Here is a 24966-nt window from a genome sequence, read left to right as displayed (position 1 = left end):
AGGCGCCGCAGAGTTCGCTCCTCCGCCTTACTCAGCCCCTTGGCAGGTGCCGGGTAGAGACGGTGGCTGTCGCAATAATAAATTAGGATTTCGCGGAACCGCAGAAGCGGTTTATGAGCTTCTGAGCCATGAGAGCTAGGATGACGAGCCCGATGTGTGAGCGCTCGGGCGGCCGCATCAGCGGCCTCATTGCCTCGTAGACCCTGGTGGCCAGGAGCCCAGATCACTTTTGTGCGAGTTGGATCGGCGAGAGCGCGTCTTAGAATTTGCGAGGCCAGAGGTGATATTTTGCCTGCAAGATAATGTTCACAGGCCCGGCGAGAGTCTGTGATAACCGTTTTCGATTTTGGATCGGCGGCAGGAGAGCCATTGCGACTTCCTCCGCTCGTGTTGAATTTGGGGCCCGAAAAGATAGCCCATCGACATTCATTCCCCGGTGGACTACGGCAGCCGTGAAGAATCCCGCGGGCGACGGCCCTGTGATGTCCACGTAATAGACGCCCTCTTTATAGCCATATTGCCTCTCAAGCGTGCGAACCCGCGCTTGTCGTCTGCCTTCATGTGAAGCCATGTCCATGTTACGCGGGAGCGGAGCGACCAAGAGCATGTGGCGCCACAGCACCGGGATGTTCTCCGTCCCCTCTGGTATGCATGTGTGTTGGATGTGTAAGCGGTTTAGCAGGCGGCGCCCAGGCACCGTCTGCGATAGCCGCGTATATTGGTTCACGAGGTGGGCCTCCCGCAACTCCTGATAGGAGTTTACCACTCTCAACGCCTTCAGTTTGGCGTTGGAGGTAGCCACCGGGAGGTCCAGTGCTCGCTTTGTTGCCTTCCTGATGATGGCGTCAATGCGCTCGTCTTGTTGTTTGGTGGTGCGTTGGTACGGCACGGCGTAGAGGATCCGGCTGGTCACGAAGGCATAGGCGAGCCGTAGCGCGTCCCTGCCCCGCAGACCACCCCGCTTGTTGGAAACACGGCGGATCATGCGCCCTACCTGTTCACTATGCTCTTGAGTTTCGCTATAGTAGAGTCCGGCCTAAGTTTGTTATTGATGAACAGACCCAGGATCCGGAGCTCCGCCACTTCTCTGATGGGACCGCCCGACAGAGATATGTGTAGAGACGTGTTGTCCTTGTGGTTTGTCCTGACGTGTAGAAGCTCTGATTTGGCGGGAGCACATTGGAGACCACAGTCGGCAGCATATATGCTTCGACTATGGAGGCGGCCTGCTGAAGGCGGTCCTCTATCTCCCCAAGGCTACCCTCGGTGGTCCAGATTGTAATGTCGTCTGCGTAGAGTGCGTGTTTTATGCCATCCACCTGAGCCAGTCGGCCGGGAAGGTGCATCATGGCGATGTTGAAAAGGAGCGGTGATAACACCGCCCCCTGTGTTGTACCTCGTGTACCCATAGAGTACGGGCCGTATTCCTCGTCCTCGATCCGGAGGAGTGCCTGACGCGCAGAGAGGAAGTCTCTGACATAGGCGAAGACCTTCGCCCCGCAGTTAGTGGTGTTCAAGTTAGAGAGTATGGTGCCATGTTTAACATTGTCAAACGCCCCCTAAAGATCGAGGGCGAGAATGGCCTTGTCGTTTTGTTGCATGGCTGTGGGTCGTATTATGTCCCTGTGTAGTTGGAGTAGGACATCCTGTGCAGACATGTGCGGGCGGAACCCGAACATAGTGTCTGCAAAGAGGCCCTTACCCTCCATGTATGGAGAGAGGCGATCCCGAACCATCGTCTCCATGAGCTTTCCCACACACGAGGTTAATGAGATGGGTCTCAAGTTGTCCGTAGTCACGGCTTTACCTGCTTTGGGGATGAACGTTACAAGCGATGTTTTCCATTCGAGTGGGAGCGGACACCCATCCCAGATCTGATTTATGTATTGTAGCAAATGGAGATATGCACAGTCGGAGAGGTTCGCCACCAGTTTCACTGTTATGCGATCCCGACCCGGTGCCCCACCTCGGAGCATTTTAGCCAGGGCCGCCTTAAGGTCATGCAACTCAAAAGGGGCGTCTAAATCCTGATTTGGCTTTCCGGAGTACGTGTACTCGGGCCCAACCGGGTCGTTTGTGCGGCAGAGATACCTGTCGCACAAAGTGTCCGCAAGCTGCGCCGTCGTACCTTGGTACCCGTGCAAAGCCCGCCGGAGCTGTTTTTGCGTCTCCCCTTTCGTTTGAGAAGGGTCGGCGAGGTTGCGCAAGAGACGCCAAGTCCCCTTCGAGCTCATCTGACGCGCTGCCGAGTTGCAGCGTTCTATCCAATTGGTGTCTGTGAGCTGGGCGGCATATGCCGCAGCCTGCTCCGTAAGTTGTGCAATACGAGCTCTAAGCTTGCGATTCGTCTTGTGTTTCTTCCATCGTTTTGTTAAGCTCCGGCGCGCCTCCCACAGATGCAGGAGGTGATTGTCCACTGCGGGGATCTCGTCGGTGGTGTGAAGTGTTTGCGTGTGTTGTTTCTGTATGTTGGTGACCTGTGTTGCCCACTCCGCATAGCCGTCGGAGAATAGTACCGGAGGGACGTCCTGAATTCGAAATTGGTGCCAATTGGTTATTTTCGCCTGGCCCCATTTTTTACGGGCTGCCTTCGCCAAAAGCGTGATGCGGAGAAGGCAGTGGTCGCTGCCCAGGGTATCCCCCAGGTTCTCCCATATGGCGTTTGTAGTGTTCCTAACCAGAGATAAGTCTGGACACGTGTCACGGGTGACCGAGTTGCCCACACGTGTGGGGCAAGACGGATCCGTGAGCAACGTAAGACGAAGGGTGGAGATGAGCTCCGCCAGCTTGCGTCCCCTGGATTTCTCGAAGTGATAGCCCCAATGTAGACTGGGTGCGTTGAAATCCCCAATGATCACCAGGGGTTCATTGTCAGCCGACTTGAGAGCACGATAGAAAATTTCGCTGAAAGTAACACGCGGCTTATGCGGGGGGCAATACACATTAAGCACATGTATTGACGGGTCGCGGCGCCTGAGAGGCAGAACCCTCACCATGGTGTATTCTTGCTCAGTCTCCAGATCAAGATCGACCTGAATCGCGGTGTATGCTTTATGCACCAGGATGCAGGTCGAGGGGCCCCCCTGAAACGAGCTATACCCAGAGAATTTAGCATCATTGCCGGGCTCTTGCAAAGCAAGAAGCGCCGGCATGTCACCAAGGGACTGCAGGTAGAGCTGGAGATGTGACCGTTTTTTGCAGGCTCTGAAACCCCTGCAGTTCCATTGAATGATTTCGAATTGGTCTAATTTTTTAGCTTTCTGAGAAGGTTTGCCAGCCATATTGATGTTTTTATTTTACAGTGCTGGGTAGCCACTCGGTTCGGGGGCCGGCGCAGCCCCAGGTAGGGGTTGCATCAACGCCGCGGCTATCGGCCCGGAACCGCTTTCTTCCGCTGCCTGTCGAGGAGCTATTTTACGTTTTAGCTGCGGGGAGTCGCAGGAGAGAGAATTTTTTATTTGGGAGCTGACCCAGGGCTGCACCGCCTTAAGGACAGAGTCAGTCACCTGGGCCGCAATGTCGGGAAGCATTGCAGCAAATGCGGACCTGAACATGTCCTGAAAGGACTCGCGGACCGCAATCATAATTTGGTTCGGGAGCGCTGCCACCCGCTCCTCCAACTGCTCGGCTTTACGCTCCAGGGCCTCGAAGCGGCCGGCGTCCGCGGGGGCCGAATCGACCACCGTGTCCGCGGTTTGCCGCGAGACACTAGTTAGGCAAGATGATACTGAGGATCCGTCATCACTATCCTCGGGCTCAGCGTTCTGTATGGGCTCGGACTGCCCGGCCTGCTTAGCTTCTCATTCTTGAATTTTACGGGCGAGAATTTGATTTTGGCGCCTGAGCTCCTCTACCTGCCGCTGTAGGACGGATTCGGTGGGGGAGGGAGGGGGGGGGGGTGGGCCCAGAGACTAACCTACTCCAACTGCTCACCTGATTTTGGCGCGGTACCAGAGGTGGGAAATCCTCGGCTTTCAGGACCGGTGGCCTCGTCGGGTTCCCGGACTTCACAAATTTTGGCGGCCCGGACTGGGCCTTCTTGGGTTCGGGCTTGGGCCCCGGAGCCTGCTTGGGTCCGGCCGTGGGCGTCTGGGCCTTTTTGGGTCCCGGCGTCTGCTTCTGCTTTGGGGTGGGTGGGCGTCCCGGCTTGACGACCTTGCGGTACTTGCCCGCGCAGCCAGGCGCTCCGGTGGGATGGCTGCCTCCGCAGATGAGGCAGCACGGGGAGCATTGATGTTCAGCTGGGCCACCGTCAGGAGCAGCAGCAACCTGAGCCCCGCAGCGTTCACAGCGTCCAGGCTGCGGCCGCGGGCAGGCGTCGGCCCGATGCCCCACCGTCCCACAGCGAGGGCAGGCAGGGATCGTTTTCTTATAGAAGCGGACGGGGAGACGCTCGCAACTATAAAGCACGGTCCGCGGCACCCTTGTCCCCAAAAAGGTGACCACAGCAACCTGCGTTTTGCCCAGTTTGCGCACGGATACTACGTTGGGGTCCTCACTGAGTTTTTTCTTGACAGTCTCAGATGTCTCGTCCGGGGAGACGGTGATGACGCCCTTGCAGAATTCGCCGGAGAGCTTAGGGTGGCCCCGGAATAGCAGCGTGCGGCCTCCGACCGGCAGCATGACGTCCCGGAGCAGCTTCTCCGCAGCTTCCACTGATTTCAGTGTGCACACGAGCACATTTTGCTCCCACACGGGCCACACTGCAAGCCCCACACTTGCGGCGTCCCCGAGGATGCTGCGAACGGCAGCGCCGGCTTGTCCAGGACCTAAGGTGGCCTTCAGGTCGATGGTTTCTCGTGGCTTAAGCACCACAATGATTTCGTCTTTCCCGATGCGGGGCGTGTGTTGCGGCCGCCACCGGGGCTGTTTTGCTTGTTGCACAGCTGCATGCTGCGCGTTCTCGCCCTGCACATGTGCAGAGCGTCCCGCCACCCGTTGCTGCCCGCCGTCCGTGTTGGCGTCCCTGGAGGCCTTAGTCTTCCTGCGTCCGCGCCATACGCGGACCATGTCTTGGAGGTATTCCTCCTCGCTGGGAAGAGGCTCTTCATGTTGAACGGTTTCCATGTTAACGATCCCTATGGAGGTGGGATCGTATCCGGTGACTTGGCCTTGGACCGCCATTGCCGAGGAATCCCAGAGGAAACCCCGAACGCTGCCGGCGCAGGCCTTGCCACCGTCAGGCTTAGCGCCGCAGAGATGAAGCGAGGTCTTCAAAGCACTGAAAATGGAACAAAATTCAGCGCACCTTGGCAAATGTGGTGTCCACGGATGCCGCTTAGGTTGCCGGAGACGATGGTGCCAAGCTTTCTACGGGAAAGAGTTGAGGACCGCAAATAACAGCGATCATTGGTAGAGCCGACGTGGCGTGCGACCGCTCGCGCTGCCTGCCACCGGCGTTCCCCTTGCGGTTTTGACCAGCGGCTGCCACTCCTAGTCAGCCAGATGTGGATCTGAGGGACGTGAAACTGATTTCAATTGTCTTGCAACCAAGAAAAAGTAAAGAAAGAGAAAATTAGCTCTGGCGCTAAAATTTCCAAAAAGCGCCAATAAAAGGCAGTAGCGAACAGATTACCTTCTGCCCACAATTGGATAAATTACAAATTCTTTGCGACATCGTTTAAAAGGACTATATCTAAAGCTAAGGAGGAATACAAGGCAAACTTAAATGACTGTTTGTCTAGGCCAGAAAATCGAAAACCTTTGTACAGATTTATAGAACGCACTAAGTACTTTCAAGAACCCGTAACCCAGTCTACAGTTCTGTCCCCCCCAACAAGCAATAGACAAGATGAGTTGCATAGCTCAGGGGCTCACCGCGCGTTTTCATTCACGCAGTATGGTTTCTTCGATCTTACCGCAACAGCGTGCAGAGTTCACTGAAGTCGTTCCATCTGAGTTCACGTCTGTAGTAGTGGTCTGTAGTATGCTGCCCGTGGCGTTGGCGGAGTTGCAGTTGGCATGATGAAAGTATAATCTCAGGACTTTACCCAGGATATCCTACACACTGTGAATTGGACTGTGAAAAAAGCCTGTATTTCACTAGGCTGGAAAACAGCGCAAAAAAAAATTATTGCTAAAAGACCCGGGAATAAAATTTGACCTTGACAATATTCGGTGCATTTCACTTCAAATTTGGCTAAACCTATGGAACGAGTTGTACACAGTCGCCTCACGAATCATGTTCCGATTCCTCGTGCCTTCAGAGAGCCTCACATTGGTTTTTGCTGTGGGTGTTCGATTTAGCCCGCACACATAGACACGGAGAGCCGAATTAAGGTTGCGATGGGGCAGAAGGAGGTCTCAGCTTTAGTTACATTGGATATTGCATATTCGTACTATAGTGTTGAGCATAGTATTTTGCTTCATAGACTAGCTGACCTCAAACCTCTTTCGTACGATAAGACGTTGCTTGACAGCTGCTTTCCTTCTCTATAGGGGTGATGCGTGGCATCATGCTTGTTATGAGCGACTGCCTAAATGTTGCACAGCGAACAAGGGATTAGCTTCAAATATAGTTTATGGGGTTTATTTAACATTCCAAATCGATTAATTCTATGAGGAATATCGTTGTGAAGGTCTCCAGATAATTTCGATCAGCTGGGGTTCCTTAAATTGCACTCACATCGCACAGTACTCGGGCCTCAAGTGTTTCGCCTCAATCGAAATGCAAACATCGCGACCGGGATCGAACCCGCCTCTTTCGGGTCGACAGCCGAGCACCATAACCACTGAGAAATTGTGGCGGCTCAGCTAGGAATAGTACGTGCTGTATTTAAACATGACATAATGAGATGTTTTAATGGATGTCTCCGGTGCAGCGTCTCGAAAGTAATGTGATGATAGCGAAAACGTCACTTTTTTTAGTATACTTCTAGGAAACGTGAACTCTGCAGTTGGTGAGATAGCTGTGCTTGTTTAGCAAATGAAGACAGCCGCTACAGAGCTCTCACTGTGTAGCAAAACACCGCACCGAGAACACACAAAATTCAAGCAGGCATTGCAAGAAACACTTAAGCATTCGAAAGCTGATCTTCTGTATAATTTTTATCGCCCTTACCAGGCCAGTAGCATGTGTCTGTAAATTATTCTTCAGTGATTAATCCTTGCTAAACAGATATGTTCTCGACAGCTGCGGAAAAATGAGCCAGCTAATTTATAATTTTCCTTCAAGTCAACCCTGCCGCGGAACATTTTTTTGCCTGCATCTGCACATGTGCTTCTTGTAGAACGGCTACTGTAGAGTTATAAACAACATTTATCTTAGGTAGAATTGAGGCACAAAATCTCTGCCATAATTCACAACACGTTCTCATTATTACATATGGAGTGTTCGGGAATTGTAAGGTTCGGTTGGAAGGATTGTGTTTAAGGTATATTCCAATGCTTTTATGGCACCATATTTTCCCTCGATAGTCTCAACGCTTAGAGTTGCCATCACAACAGCGCGTGCCATATTTTATCCATATATTTCATGAACTTTGAAGAAGTGGTAACGCGACATAGAGTTTCTAAAGTGCCGGCAGCTCTGACCTTCAATAACCATGTCGAAAAAACTGTTCTGCTTCGTATCATGACATCTCCTCCAAGCAAACCATTAGCAAGCTTATAGAACACAACATTCTCCTAAGAGAGAATAAATATTATGTTTCTTAGGTGTGCAATGCTATAAGAAGGCATTATAATGGTCCAGTTATAGAAACCTCCAGGCGCTGTGGTGGCTCAGTGGTTACGGGGATCGGCTGCTGATGCCAAAGACGCCAATTCGATACCGGCTGCGGCGGTCGCATTACGCTAAATGCTGGTCGCTATATGCTGGAGGCCCGTGTATAGCGCGATATTAGTGCACAATAAAGATTCTCAGTCGCTCAAAATTACTAGGAGCTTGAACTACGGCGTCGCTCATAGCCTGAGTAGCTTTGGGAAGCAAACTTCATAAGGCTCTAGAAATCTGCAGCGACTGTCGAAGAATAAAAACCACTTTATAGATGGGCGAACCATGTGTCTTTGCCCTTTGTACTGGCGATTCATCAAAACTATAATTGCGCTGTTGTGCTTTATATGGCTGTGAATTCGCCAATGACCTTCGTCTATTATTCAAGATTAATTGCCTTGAAGATATCCACAGCACCATGTCGAGCAGAGAAAGTCAGAATATTCCCCTTTAAGTCCGCAACAACGCTTCGCGCTGTGACACTGAGTGCAGAAACGTATTTACCTTCCTTTCCTACGTATATTAGTTTAAAATACGTATATTCAGCTTAAGGTAAGGACAACACAACGAGCTATGGAAAGAAAAATGATAGGTAGAGTGGGTGAGGCACAGTGGCAGATAGGCAGAGTGGGTGAGGGAACAAACGCAGATAACGACGTCCTGAGCAAAATCAAGAGTAAGAAATGGGCTTGCACAGGGCATTTAATACGAAGGGAAGATAATCGCTGGGTTTTAAGGGTAACGGAGTGGATTCCAAGAGAAGGCAAGCGTAGCAGGGAGCGGTAGAAAGTTAGTTGGGCGGATGAGATTAAGAAATTTGTTAGGATACGCTGGCCGTAGCTGGTAAAGGAAAGAGTTAATTGAAGAGACATGGGAGAGGCCTTTGCCGTGCAGTGGGCGTAGTCAGGCTGATGATGATGATAATAATAATTTGATACCTCAATCGTAGCGTTCTTTATTTACTGGATTTTGACTTCAACTGCATAGCACCCATGGGCATTCTACCCAAGGGAATAGTAAGGCTCAAAATAACCTTAGCGTATCTGTTTTCGTATGACTAAAATGAAGCCGGAGTCAAACCACAAAATTTCAGTTTTTGCGTCAAGCAGTGCATATCTTCACCGACTACAGAGCACGTGGGCGCACGCTGCAAAGTGCAAAGCTGTCTTGGGACACATTGGAGACGAACAATTGCATATGTCAGGACGACAGCAAACGTCGATTTTTTCGACTTTGGAGCGCGTGGCCGTAACTTGGAGATTCCGCACGTTTATGCGACGGACTCAAGATCGATATTTAAACTTATAGTAATGCAAATTAATTTATGTTTTCAAACGACTGTTGCCTGAAATTTATCACTGAACTCACGTGCACACTCGCGGTAATACAAGGCATGCTATCTCCACCAGAGTGGACACGGATGGTACTAGTAAACGCCCTCAAGGTTACATTGCACGGAACGTACTGCCCTTGAACGTAAAAGACTGGGCAGCCGCTGCCTTGGCTCAGTTGTTAGAGCACCGTACGCGATATACAGAGGTCGTAGGCTTGGATCCCACTGGTGACATGTTGTTTCTGCTACTTCGTTTACATATAAGGACTAAGATCCGCGTCGAAATTTTATCGATATTCCGGAGGCATGATGCTCTCTTTTATATCGCTATTTCACAGAACAATGAGCAGCTTTTATTTAGCCCTAGCAGAGCCAGAGTGCCTTTTTTACACGTCACACATGCTGCTCACTCAAGTAAAGTGTAGGCAGCAGACCACACTTAATAAACCATGAGCGACGCATCCGACACATCGGCGTTACTATCTTGTGTAGTAACCTGAAATTCTTGTGTTGAAATGTATGCCAAAGGTACTGCTGCACAGGGGCCATATTTCGCAGTGATTCTTTTCCTTATTCACTCTCTTGCCCTTCCGCCCGTTGGCGAGAGGCGAAACATTTGCAGGACAAAGCCAGAGGTGAGCGGAAAATGGCCCTTTGGAAACGTTTCGCATGCGTTAGCTTCCTAAAAGTGCAAAGAAAGTGTGACACGGCAAAAACAAGGACAAAAACCTAATGTCTAACTATCGGCCAATCTCAGTGCTTCCCGTCTTTTCAAAAGGACTTGAAAAAATAATTCTTTTGCACATAACAAAATCCATCGAAAAATTTCATATTCTTAGCGATGCGCAGTTTGGATTTCAAAAGGGCAGATGAACAGAATCAGCGTTATTGGAAATAAAAGGAGAAATTCTACAAAACATTGACAGCAACCAATTTACACTAGGCGTTTTCAGTGACTTTAGTAAGGTTTTCGACTGCTTAAACCGTAAAATTCTTCTTGGCAAGTTATATTCGTACGGCATTCGTGGAGAACCGCTAATGCTGCTTGAGTACTACCTGAGTAACAGAAGACAATGCGTATCCCTGGACAGCCAACAATCTTCCTTGTCACCGATTGTCTGCGGCGTGCCGCGGTGAAGTATATTGGGCCCCGTTCTTTTTATTATGTACATTAACGATTTAGTGGAAATTGACCACACAGTTAAATTTTTTATTTATGCTGACGACGGTAGCTTCCTAATTACGGCAGTGATCCAAACACACCAGTCGTAAAATGTAATGAAATGCTTTGTAAACTATGCGTGTTGTCACAGTCTAATATTCTTAATCTAAATGCTAGCAACACCAAAGTGATATTATTTCGCGCCAGAAATAATGTTTTTAAGATGAACAGCACACTACGATATTTAGGCCATCCTATCGAACTTGTCGAACATCAAATTTTAGGCGTAACGTTTCACAGGGATCTGAGCTGAAACGATCATATTGGTCATATCGGTCACATCTGTAAAAAGCTTGCTGTCGTTGCTGGCGTGCTGTCCCGCTGTCAAATGTTGCTGCCTGTAAAAGCTAGGCTTCAAGTAAATTACGGCTTATTTTTCTCAAATAAACTATTGCAACCTAGTCTGGGCTACCACAATACAAACCAACATAAACAAAATTAGTGTCATTCAAAAGAAAATTATGCGCCACATAGCAAATATCGATCCTGGCTTGACTACCGCCGATAGTTATGATGACTACAATATTATCCGAATTCATTGCTTTTATGAGTATCGCACCTTAAAGTCATTTCTCTTTTCCACAGAAGAGTTCCAATCATTTTTTAAACGTGTATCTTGATTGACACACCACGAACAGAGTATTGCTACCCGCAACAACGACCCTCGGCTCATTCCTCATTATCGCGCCAATTATAAATTGCTGTCCATAAAGCACAATTTACGTGTTATGTTACATCGCCATAAAGATATGAATAACTTTTTGCGCAAAAAGCTATACGAATACTTCAGTGAATTGTAATTGCCTTCTTCCTGCCATTTTGTGGTTTATAACTCCGTATATGTGTCCTATTTTGTGTGCTTTGTATATATGTATGTACCTTTTACATGTATACACTGTTTAATTTTGTACTGTATAGCGTTTTTGTGTATATACCGCCGGTCGCTGCTCTGTAAACATCTCCGGGACTGAATCAGGGCCCAGTCGGTCCTTTTAGCCCGGAGAACGTTCCAGTGTATTACTGGTGAATAAACTGAATTGAATTGAATACTGAGACCTAATTTATAAAGGGCGGGGAAAAAAAAGAAGAAGAAAAATGCCCTGCCCGCACAACCGTTTGGCATACAGAGACAGAAAATTCATTGTGACTTACCGATGCATTCGTGCTTTTGAACGGCTCATTTACAAGTTTATTCTCCTGCTACTTCATCTTTGGTCGCTACCATCTGTAACTTCAGGGCAGGTGACTCGCTTGATTTGTCATCCGCTTTTTGTTGTTTGACGCGACTGACCACTGAGTAGCCAAAATGAGCCAGAGGGAATCTTTGCACAATACGGCCCCTACTTAATTTTTCCTACATGCCCCCCTCTATTCATGAACTGCTAAGGCATGCCAAAAATACGGAAGAAGGAAAAAAAAAACAATACAATTCACACAAGACAAATTATGCAATGAACCGTAAGGGGTACAGAACCACTCGACTATCTTAGGTTCTGGCTTCAACGCATTGGCGAGAAATTGGACAATTGTTTGAAGTAGCGAAATCAGGATGAACTGAAGTTCTTGTTGAAGTGGCCAAAATTTCAGACTAAAACGGAATGAAACTTAAATACTACCTTTTAATATTTCCACAGACACGGACTTGTCGTTTTAACTTTGGTGCAATATATAAATTACACATGATACAAGAATTAAACAAAGCAAGCAGCTCCAGCATGTGTTGGAAGCGTCAAAGAAAAAAAAAACCAGTGGAAGCCAACTGTAAGTAAAAATACAGAAGCAATGTGCGAGCATTCCAACAATCAAAAGCAAAAATGTCATGAGATAATTGCTGCGTACGTGGCACTTTTATTCAAGACGCCTGGGCGCAGTTGCTGCAAGATTTCTTGATCAAATACGCGTATGCTATGCTTCTCGAAACTTCGCAACGCAACTCGGCTGTTTTTCTAGAAACACAATGCCAAAGCACAGAACAATGCAGCATACATCAGACACGTATCAACAAAAGATGTGATGAACAATGAACTTTGGTTTGCCCTTTAAGGCACCAGGAAAGGAGCAGGCTGTAGTAAGTTGCAGATGCATTAAAACGCCACCACTCTCACCATACGTGATGGATGGTAAAGACGATCATACAGCCGAACAATACATCTTGCTGCAAAATCCACACTTTACCCACACTTCAACGAAAAGAAAACCACAAACGCGAACGGAAACACGCATGTATTGAGAGGCCTGTGTCTTTTCTTTCTGCTTTCGTTCTTTTTTTCTCGAACAATGATGTTCAGCCGCCTATCCAAAGACAGTAAAACATCAACACGAAGCCAAGCACTACAGCGCAGCATCATCAGAGAAATGCACGCCGCAGTCAATACGCCAACCACATTTTGGCTCCGCCTACAACTACAAATACTCTGAGTTGGCCACTTTTTTAAAACGATTTTTGCCGACACAGCAAGGACACTATTTCCACAGCCAATCCATATTCCCTAGAGATCTGAGTAGATCCTCTTCTGAAATTCTCGTTGAATATTAAGGGCCCAATTTTTACTGCCTCATCTCAATAGACCACGCCCTGGTCGTAGTCTACTTCCGCAGGGCGTGGCATTGAAACGAAACTGTAGGGAACACTTGAGCTGCGCCGTAAGGGTATGACGCGTTAGAATTAATGAATAAATTCTCATATATGCGGAATTGTTTATTCTATCCTTCACATTTATAGGACCCTTGTGCAGGATTCATGCAGGAAAGCAAAGTTCTCATCGCATTTGTGCATGAGAACGAAGTGACAGCGCAAAGAAAAATTGCTAATTAAATACAGGAGGCAAATAAATATCTTCCTTCGATAAGATTTAAAACGGGACCAAGGGCAAAAATTAAGACTTCCGTAACAAAAATAACACGGTTCTACATTTTCATCCTAGACATTTTTTTCAAGTGTCGAAGAGCCTCTTCTAAACGCGTCATTATCTGCCCTTTATAAACGAATATAATGAAGCTTTTTCTTGGAAAGTGACGCGAGACAGGCAGCTGGCATTTGGAAAGAAGACCGTTTTTAATTACGATGAGACGAGATAATCTCAGCCACGAGAGGCGTTAATGGCAGCAAAAACATAGCGTTACCTGCGACTGGTGAAACCAGAGCACATGAGTTTTCAAGGTCGATTTGAAACTTTCGTTTACCTAACATTGGGTTTACTCTTAGGTCTACGCTCAACTAACATAGGCTGAACGTAGACAGAAGGCTAACTGTACAGCTTATTTTTGCGCGTTACCGTGCATGAATAAGGCCATTTCAAAGTTCAAGCATGGACAGAAAGTATGAGCCCAAAATAGCAAGCAAACGCCTTTGAGCAACGGCGAACCTTAGAAGGCTTTATGCAGGGGAGCTACGTTGGAAAAAACGTCAGTAAAATAAAATGAAAACTCTTCAAAATCTTTGAACCCGCTATTCTCATTTCGAATTCTTATGGGAAACCGTACAGTTATTAAAGCTCACTTTGAAAGTAGTGTTTATATAAAAACTTTGTGAAGAACAAGAATATCTACCGTCTGTTGCAAAAGTTCCCAATACACAGCGCCTTTCATTTCAATGGCGCGGTAGACTCCAAACTTTTCAGAGAGAGAAAGAGAGAAAAAATTACCGACGATTACGTTACTTCCTAATGCGAAATTTGAGCGCAGCAAATAAGCTGTTTCACCTTTTCGATAGATTGAGGCAAAGAAATCGAGCAACACATGTATGCGCTATCACAGAATTTTTTTTTTATTTTTCACACGTATTCGCAATTTCGGCTCGGGCGGTGCACATATACAGATCCGCCGCCACCGATCTGGCTCTCTGATTGCCACCGCACAGGGGTTGCATTGGAGGAGGAGCGAAGAAAGGAATTAAGTTCGAGCCGGCGCTTTGACAACCGGAGACTCGCAGGAAGAGGGGGGAGGGGGGCGGCGTGTACACCCAGCGGCAAACGATGGGGGCAGAAGCGCGCGCAGCAAGCGGACAACACGATAAAGGGAGGAGGGAAGAGATAGCAGCGACTGACTGATGCCGCTGACGCCGATAGCGCTGGGGGGATGAAAGGGGGGCGGAGCTGGTTACGAGGCCGATGACAACGCCGACGCCGACGACGACGCGAAACCCAGGAACGGACGCCAAAGAGCTGCGCTCTAAAACTTCATTATCAGGAATTCGGGGCATGCCCCAGGGTCCCCGCACGACCCCACTGCACTCAAGTGTTTATGTTCCTAAGGTCCATAACACTGGCAGCCCGGCCGGTGGGGATGGTCTGCACGGCCGGGTCCTCCGAGCGCAGCAGGGTCTCCCAGTCCTCCCAGGTCTTGAGGTTCTCTAGGTCCCGCGGGGGAGGGTCCGCCGGGCAGAGGGAAAGGAAGTGGAGGGAAGAGGCGATGGGTTCTGGGCATAGGGTGCCGGCAGGAGAGGAGTAGGGCAAGGGGTGAGGGGAGGGCGAGACTAATTTTTTAGCATTTACGCGAAAAGCAGCTCGTTAGGAGCATCCAGGCGAAAAGAAGAAAAGGCGTTTACAGGTGACGTGATTTCTAAAAAAATTTATCAGACAGCAATATTTCCGCGTGATACTTGAAAAGGACTTTTCATGGAATACTATATTTAAAAACAGTCATGAATTATCACTATCCTTACACAGAATTTAACAAAATTGACAACCATGGCAGCGCCAAAAGTGTATGTTGTGATATAAGTAAACTAATCAGCGTTTTATCTTTCGAACTACTGCCATTACGTTTTATCGAGTTCTTCAGTGTTTAAGAACGCGTAATGGCCTCAGCTAGATTGCCGAATAAACTACATTTGTGACTTAAGTGTACTACACATCCACACATCCATTCCCTCAAACCGTGCTGTTGTTTCCTTGGGGCTGTCGGAAGTTGTCCAATAAACTTAAGGCGCCTCGATGCCATGCACAAAAACAGCGCTAATTATATCGTATCGAATTCCTTTTATTATTTTGCGTTGTAGTCTTGTGTCGGAAACAGTGCACACGTGGAAGTCTAAGAATGCACGCAACACCGAGTGATGCTAACGCTTGACAAGCTCCCTTCCTAGCGTCATGTAAATGCAGCCTCTGAAAGATGGATGAAGCAATGATGCTAAAAGTTGATGAGAGGAATGAAGCATGCGTGTTACCATAGAAATGTTTAATTTCATTGCATCGAAAAATGCGTTAATATCTTGTTCGGTTCATCTGAACTACGATTTGGGCACTCCCGATAAATGTCGAATACCCACAACATGGGAGATGTTATGTAATTAGCTGCTTAAGCCGTGATTTGGGAACAGGCCTCTTGGTGACGCAGATGTTGGCTGGGTTTTGGTACTTCGCGCACTGGAAGATGGATGGGGAGATAATATTAAACGTATATAGCAGCATTACGCATGTATTTTATGCGACCGTTAGGTAACTGCCATAATGTCTTCCAATAATCATGGTGAAACAACGCAGCGGCACAAACCAATAATATAAAAAGACACAACACAACACAGCGCTGCGTCTTTTCTTTTCTTTTTTTTTTGACCTCGTGCCGTTGCGCTGTTTCACCATCATGTCAGACCAACTCACCCGTGAGTTCGTGTTGTTTCCTAAAAAAATCTGCTTCATTTGTTTCATACTGACTCGTGCCTCACACTTTCCGCAAGAACGTCACCACCCACCCCCTCTTCCTACTCCATGTTCAGCTGTAAATTTTTCTTCGTCTAATTTTCGATGCCCTGTGCCACGAATTGCGCAGTTGTAGAAATTAATCCAGAAAATAAGGAACCGAAGTTTCGTCGAATATATGAGTTGAATCTTCACGCATCCCTCCACGTGTATATAAGAGCAACGATTAAGATATTGTTGTGACATAGGTCCGAAAGCAGCGCTCTTCACTTTTCTGAGCCCCCGTTCTCATAGAAAAAAGGGCCCGTGAGGTAAGCATCTGAACGAATTTCTAAATGGGCAAAATTGCAGCCTTGTTTACCGTTTTCGTCTGAACGACCCATTATAATCAACAGATATCTTCATTTCATAATTGTGGTGATTCGCTTTTCGAAACTACCTGTAAAAGCATTTTAATATCAGTGTAATGGCAAGTTTGCTGTCAGCAGGGGAAGTTCAACGCTGCGGTCGTGCATCGAGGTACACTCAACCGCACAGCGGCACTAATATCGCGTCGCATAGTCCTGTATCGTTAGGTTGTCAGGGCATTCGTCAGGAGCAACGGATTCAGGTTTCCTTGGATGCACGTAAAAGCCGGATATGGCAGCCGCGACTACCACACAAGCACACCGTACGGTCAGAAAATTGTCCGCTGTGTGTACTAGCAGCTAAAAAAGAATACTTCCCTCTAATCCGATTAACCAACTTCCCATCCACCGCAAAGACTCACTCCCAAACTCTAGCTTCTGGGGACGCACTATCCCGTTGTCAACACTCAAACACTGGCCGTGTTGTGCGGGCACCCCTTAACCACTGATCCGCTGTCCCTTTTTTATTGCCAAGCAATACTAGTTTAGCTACCAACTCAGCCCGTTCCAGCGCGAGGCGGTGGTAGGCACCACTTAACCTTTGGCATGACCTTTGGCATGACGTCATACCATCTGTGTAAAAACGGGGCCCCATCTCGCGCCGTCGCAGCGCGAGGCTGGTAGGCACCAACGGCGGCCTAACTCCCGCTCCTCTCACCAGGGGCGCCGCGCGCGGAGTGACGTCATACCATCTGTGCAAAAAAAACGGGGCCCCATCTCGCGCCGTCGCAGCGCGAGGCTGGTAGGCACCAACGGCGGCCTAACTCCCGGTCCTCTCACCAGGGGCGCCGCGCGCCCAATAAAATAAAACGAAATACCAAGAAAATAGCGGAACCAATCGTATTGATTCGCAATTACCAGGCTTAACCAAGCTAAGCCACAGCCATTTTTTTTCGGTTTTGGAGGAAAGTAAATGGAGCAGTATCTGTCTCACATCTCGGCGGACACCTGAACCACGCCTTAAGGGAAGGCATAAAGGAGGGATGAGAGAAGAAAGGAACAAAGAGGTGCCGTTGTGGAGGGCTCCGGAATAATTTCGGTCACTTGGGGATCTTCAACATGTAGTCTTGAAAAATTGGCTCTCCCTCATCCTGCCAGAGTACTAGCTTCTGTTGGTCTACCGAACCCGGGAAGAAGCGGCCAGAGTTTCGCATTTGAATGAAAACTTGACGGAAAATAAAGGGAACAACGTTTCGGCCAACGAGTCTCACGCACCGAGAGCGCTCATCTTTCTCAATTCAGTTGGTTTTTGCCGGACTGCTGCATTACACAAGGAAACAAGGAGAAACAGGAAACGAAAACCAAAACAGGCTTCGCTCCTAAAAGCAATGTTCTGCATTGCTTTTGGAGGGGGGGGGGGGGGGCTTCTGCCCCCCTCTCCCCCCCCCCCCCCCAAAAAAAAAATCCGAACTGTCACTCACCGCTGACCAAAACAACCACCGGCGCCGGAAGTCATTCTGGATTTTGTCACCTACACTCTACAATGTCTTTTTCAGACTATATAAGAATCTCGGCCTGAACATTGCTAACTCGGATTGGATTTAGTGGCAACGCCCATGCACCTGGAATCACGTAACGCAGGGAGCCCCATCCCAGCCCAAACTTCCAAGGGCCTATCGATGGCAAGCGGGCTCTCCGCGGCATCGCGCGTCGGCCGAGGAGTCTACGGAGCCACGCATTTCAATTCTGAAACTTAATGGGTATAAAGTTCCCAAAACTTTCGACGCGAAAGCTGCACCGAGATTTCAAAAGTCATGCTTTCAATTTTCAAGTCGGTAACTTCAATTAATTTCTTATCTTATATTTCGCATATTTTAGCATATTTTGCAGAACTCCTCGTTTATGCATGCGCTCGCTGTTGCGACTAAGATTTCGGAAAAATTACTCGCAATACATGACCGGTGACAGCTTTTGCTGCGCAGTACACTGTAACGAAGAACAGCGTCGTTGAGATTTTTCCCTGGCTGTTGGTAATGTACAAAAATCTAAAGGTTCTTGGACAACAAAGAATCATTAAAATGTTTGTCCTCTACTTGCTCATTTCATGGCCTTAACGTTTTTCATATGAGTGGTAGGTATCGCTTTGCTGGTTTTCGACAGATATAGTTCTAGACTTTGTGTGATATTTTCTTTACTAATTAAATACGCAAAAACAAGGAAGCATTGGTATCAGTTATGTCTGCCATGACTTTTAAGACATACGGATACATTACTTTGTTTAAAAAAATACACATTTCACTTGTCTAGGCAGTGTGTAGCGTTATCTAATACACAATGCCATTCTCAATGGCAATGCAGTTATTATTCTTGCATTTGATCCCTCCACAAATTCTATATGAAGGCCGCGCTGCAACGTGAGCCCCCCCCCCCCCCCCCCCGCCCCCCCCCCCCCCCCCCCGAACAACATTTCTGGCCACGCCACCACCGACGACCATTCAAGGCGGTCAGCGATCACCATGCACTCTGCTGGCTTGCCAATTTGAAGAAGCCCCCCGGCCGCCTTGTTCGATGGTGCCTGCGCCTCCAGGAATTTGACATCACCTTCGTCTACACATCTGGTCGCAAGCACATCAATGCGGACTGCCTATCGCAAGCCCTGTCGACAAGCCACCGGAAGACGACGACGAGGACGCCTTTTTTGAGTCCATAAGCGCCATCGACTTCGCGCAACGCGAACGCTCGGCAGCCGATCTACGACGTCTCGTTTAGTACCTGGAAGGCAGGGCTTTTTCACCCTAAGCAGCATTCAAGCGTCCGCTTTGTGTCTAGCAGCAGAAAGACAAAGTGTCTACTTTGTCTGCTAAAAGGCGTCCTCATGAAAAAGAAATTCGCCCCTACAAGACTGCGCACCTGCTTGCCGTTTCTAACAGCTTAAGAGAAGAAATTCTACACGCTTCGCACGAGGAATCAGCAGCTGGCCATCTCAGATTTGCTGTAACCTTTCACCGCATTCAAGTCAAATATTACTGTCCAGCACTATCAGCTGCTATCGCACCTGATATGAAAACAAGCCTAGATTGTCAGTCGACATAGTATTCGTCCGTCAATTATTTTTTCTGCATTTTCCTGTCTAAGAATATCCCGTCTAACGCTAACGTTATCGTAATTCATACGAAACGAGATGTTACGGAATCGAAACATTACAGAGCGATCAGCTTACTGTGTTTTGCCTTCAAGGCATTTACTAAGGTAATCGCAAATAGAATCAGGACAACGTTAAACTTTAGTCAGCTATATGCTCAGGCAGGCTTTCATAAAGGATACTCGAAAACAGACCATATTGAAACTGTCACTCGGGTGATAGAGAAATAGCATTCATTGATTACAAGAAAGCATTTGATTCAGTGGAAACGTTATCAGTCATGCAGGCACTGCGGAATCAGGGTGTAGAAGTGTTTGTGAAAATATTGGAAGATATCTATAACGATTGCACAGCCGCCGTAGTACTTCATGAAGTCATGCAGTAATGGAGAGAGAGAAAGGAATTTTAATCAGGGAAAGGTGGAGAGGTCGGCCAAGTCAGTAATAAAATTCCAGTAAGGAAGGCTGTCAGGCAGGAAGACATGATCTCGCCAATGCTATTCACCGCCTGTTTACAGGAGGTATCCCCGGGCCTGGATTAGGAACAGTTGGGTACAAGAGATAGATTGGTAGTGAGATGCTGGAAGTGGTAAGGGAATACGTCTGCTTAGGGCAGGTAGTGGCCGCTGGTCCGGATCATGAGAGAGATATAACTAGAAGAATAAGAATGATGTGGTTCGCATATGGCAGATTCTCTCAGATCAAGAATGGTAGTTTACCAATATCCCACAAGAGAAAAGTATACGACAGCTGTATCTTACCGGTACTCCACTACGGGACAGAAACGTGGAGGCTGACGAAGAGGGTTCAGCTTAAGTTAAAAACAACGCAGCGAGCTATGGAAAGAGTAATGATAAATGAATGAATAAATAAATAATTAAATAAGTAAATAAATAAATAAAAAATAAATATGTAACGTTAAGATACCGGAAATGGTCACAGTGGGTGACGGAACAAACGTGGCTTAATGACATCTTAGTCGAAATCAAGGGGAAGAAATGGGCTTGGGCAGTGCATGTTGTGCAAACGCAAGATAACCGCTGTTCCTTTTGGGTAACAGAGTGGATTATGAGAGTAGGCAAACGTAGCAGGGGGCGGCAGGAAGTTAGGTGGGCGGATGAGATTAAGAAGTTTGCGGGGATACGGTGGCCGCAGCTGGCAACGTACCGGGTCAATTGGAGAGACATGGGAGAGGCCTTTGCCCTGCAGTGGACGTAGTCCGGCTGATGATGATGATGATTTGCCGTCTGGTAGGCAGGCAGGTATTGCATTCTGTGTTATTTAATGTTCCTGCGAACACATTTTTCTTAATAAGGCTGGCGACTGGGCATGTTGGTAGTGAGTCATTATAAAACCAGCCGGAAGGCACGAGGCAGGAGAAGAGATGAGCACGAAACGAGGCTGGACTAGCAACTGAAATTTTATTGATGGAAAGCGGTAAAAGAAGACTCGCAAAGATATGCGCGCGCACATAGCCCCATAGCTGTGAAAGGGCGAAACAACGTTAGAAAGTCACTGGCGTACTAACGAATCAACTGAAAAAGCAAATTCAGTTGATTCGCTAGTACGCCAGTGACTTTCTATAAACTGAAAAATCAAATTCCCCGCCGCGGTGGCTCAGTGGTTACGGCGCTCGGCTGCTGACCCGAAAGACACGGATTCGATCCCGGCCGCGGCGGCTGAATTTCGATGAAGGCGAAATTCTAGAGGCCCGTGTGCTGTGCGATGTCAGTGCTCGTTAAAGAACCCCAGGTGGTCGAAATTTCCGGAGCCCTTCACTACGGCGTCTCTCATAGCCTCAGTCGCTTTGGGACGTTAAACCCCATCAAACCAAACCAAAACCCGAAAGCGCAAATTCTTTGTATTTTGGATGTGGCCGTTGGTAGGTTCTTGCTTTGTGCATCAGTTACCATTACTGACTGTACTGAGCTTCTCAGTGTACCACTATTTAATGTAGCGCTATTTTCAATGGTATGTCACTGCATGTACCTGTTCCACTGTCTGATGCGTGGCATGAGAATGATTCGGGGACATCTATGTCACTTTTAGTCTTTTCCCGCAGATCGCTTGTAACACTGGCCGAAATGAAAGAGTTTGTACGCCTTCATCATTCCTCGTTCTAGCTTATTCACTGCAGAAGATTTTCAGCTTTCCCATTCGAGAATTTTGTGGAACTCTTTATCAAAATCTCATTACCGCTGCGCCTCTACGTGGCATCTACTAGAATATGAGAACCAGATGGTGTTGAAAAGTGCCAAAAAAAAAGAAAACTGTTCCCAAAAACCATTGTTTAGCTCAGGGTACACTGCCAAGATTAAGTTGTCTTTTTTTTTCATTTCGTTGTTCTGTGGATGGCCAGACTATTGCAAAGTTTCGGTGTTTCATATCTTGCGTCCTTGTTTTTGCTTCATTTTTTTTAAGTATGCCTTTTGTCCTATCGACACCTGTGGTGATGTGAAGAAAAAATACTCTATGGGAAATATTACGAAATTTCAAACAAGGTATGCTTTGCAGTTTTTGTTTCCGTAGCATGCTGCCACGATTGTATGAAAGCAACGATAGCGATCCCGACACCCCACAGGATTACGTCGACAGTTTATTTTCAAGGTAGCTTTCTCTTTTAAAGCGGCAAAAAGTATCCAGACAGGTAAGGCGCATGACGTTTCTTTGAAGCATATAAGTATCCCATAATTTTTTTTTCAGTACGCTTTCTCTAGGTTAAATTCTTGTAGAATCAATAAAGATTGAGCAGGCGGTCCCAGGTAAAGAGCTGTTTGCTGACATTCGCCTAAGAAGGGCTTATAACCGATGTACTTTGCCAGCCCTCGCTTATGAGGCCGAATCTTGAAGGTTAGCTAAGATAAAAGCCTAAAATTATACTAAGGACATGACAGACAGCGAAGCAAACTAAAATGACAGATGTGAGGTGAAAAGGCAAAAAAAAAATTGTTGCGCATCAAGAATCCAAGAATCAGATTGCACAGGTTGCAAGGTGTGATGAGCAGAAATAATAACTGGCGTTTCGTAAGACCGGTGGAGTGAATTTTAATGGGAAAGCAACCCATACTATGCAGGAAAAAAGTTAGGTTGCAGGATCTGCTTAGGAAAGTACCTGGTATGGAACGACAGTGGTTGCCGCAGTGCGAAAGTAAGCGACTTAACTTCAACGGTTTCTCAAAATGTTGCACGAATTGTTTCTCTCGCTCATCATTTAGTATCCTGTAATACAATCTTTGTGCGCATCATTTGCACCGTGGGTGCACCATATGCAGCGACTCTTCGTCTTTTGTGGAAATTCCTTATGCCGACGTTGTAAACACAGAAAATTGTTGCAGCCTTTGCTGGCTGATTAGGACACGTAATGAGCCATCTACGCCGTAGGGACAATCCCGGCTGTATAGTGGGCTTTTTTCAGAATGTGGGTCGTATGGTATTGTGAAGGTCATGTGCATGTGCATGGACACACATCGGTGTTGAAGGTTGAAATAACGAAATCTCTTTCATTTCTTTGTTTTTTTCCGCGCAGATCTCTTTTCCAGCCTGCCACTTCTAAGTTCGTTGAGGAAGTATTGTCGCCTCTAATTTGTTCGCTCGGAATCAGTTGGCTACACGTGACGGCAGCACAGTGAGTTTTTTGCCGATGTGAACTGGTTTATACGGAAATCCGAGCCTAGACCTTGGCCCGCTTAACGTAACCAAAGCTCTGATCTAGCGCCTGCAAAGGAATTCATGATAGGGAGGGCGGGGTGAAGTAGCTGGGAAGTATTGTGGAGACGGGTGGACGAAAAAAATAGCGGCACGCGCTGATCATTTGGAGACGACGGAAACGAGCAGCTTGCAGTACCCACAACAAGGGGAGGAAGACGAAACGAGTAGGACGTGTCTCTATCACGCAAAAGTCAAGTGAGCAGCAGCATTGAATACGTCGATGGCAGCATACGTACGCCAGCGTGGCATCGCGATGGAAGGGGTAGGGTGTTGCGAGGTCAGCTGGAGGCATTTCTAGACGTTTGAGAATTCTTGTGCTGGCTTTAATGCAAAAATGAGACGGAACGACGAATCTGGTGCGATTGGAAAGCTATGCAGAATGCTATCAAGGCGGGTACAAAGTAAACAGGCTCAAAGGCTGCGGAAAAGGGGACAGGTAGAGGGGTATTATGTTTGGCTGTGTGCTGGCATCGAAAAAGAGCGCGAGTGCAAGCGGATATAACATTTCCGTCAGGCTGTACGAAACGAAACAAGATCAGATGAACGAATATAGAAGGCCCCTTACAAAGCATCGGCGCTTTTCCGGCAGCACTACAAAGCTGGAGGACGATCCTTTAGTGCACTCGAACATATCACTGCAGGAATTACCCCTTGCGAGAGGGGCGAAGATGACTGCTTTTTTTTTTATTGTTTCTGTCATTCTTGTGTTATGTGACATACTACTCATGTACCGCTCTACAAAAACTGCTTCAACCACATCGTGTCTTGTTTAATCTGGCTTTGAGGGCTGTTACTTCTTACAACTCACAAGGGTCCACATACACGTTCTGCTTGTCGCGATCGTCATACAGTACTGAAAACGTAAGGTGAATTGTCGCTGGTACTTGTCGTTCCGGCCGTTTTTTCACTTAAGTGTGTGTCTTTTATAAGGACAGCTGTGTAAATGGCTTTGGCAGTAGATTAGTATGTAAGAACCGAAAGCTGACGCTATCTTCCGTTGGCTAAATTGAGGCTTATGCACGTAGGCACAAAACATGCAGGACATGTAAACTGCGAAGCTAGTGCTCCAGAAAACGCATCTTCCAAGGGCATGTAATTCAGGTGGGGCTGGCTGTAGGGTGGACTCACTGAGTTTAGGTTGGGGGAGTGCGGTTTCCTTCAAGGGAAAAAAGAAAGCAAAATGCATGATACTTTACTTTTACATCTCAATACTTGACACAGTAACGGTAACTTATCGAAAGAGTTTCATTTCATAATAACGCGCACCGTTAGTTTATTTCACATAAAATTACCGTCGTTTTCCTTCGCTATTATACTTTCCCGTAGTTTCTTCCTACCGAACAAGCTTGGGTAGTACTGCAGAGAATATTCGATTATAATGATTTATCTCTTGGTGCCTGTGAAATTTTATTCTATTGCAAGTTTTACAACATACGACTTTTGATGCATTTCGGCTAATGAACTCTGAAATTTTTCACTCAATACTCACAACTTTAAAGCGCCACGTGGTTTTTGTAAGTTCCCTTAGAAGCATTGTATCTTGGTTTGTACTCGTATTTAATTCGTCTCGGCAACGCATCTTTCCGATCGTAAGCTTTGGTTTTTCAAAGCTACAAAATGCTTTTCTAAATGTTTCTTGAACCTCAACTTTCTGAACTCTCTTTAGGTAAAACTGCTGGACTCTTCAGAAATTTATAACATGGATGCCCACACAATGTTCAGCGCAATGCTGTTATGGCTGTTGCACAATTCAGCTGAATCAATACATGAAAATGTGAAAACAGTGGTCTATTCTGATCCACAAATACCTTCAGGTACGTTAAAGCAATGCGTAAACTGAGCGCGGAATGTTTTCTACCCTG

Source organism: Amblyomma mixtum, chromosome 1 (genome assembly GCF_055824585.1).
Source record: "Amblyomma mixtum isolate Tamu chromosome 1, ASM5582458v1, whole genome shotgun sequence".
Taxonomy (NCBI): domain Eukaryota; kingdom Metazoa; phylum Arthropoda; class Arachnida; order Ixodida; family Ixodidae; genus Amblyomma; species Amblyomma mixtum.
The sequence above is the reverse complement of the archived record's forward strand: the minus strand, read 5'-3'. Positions refer to the sequence as shown.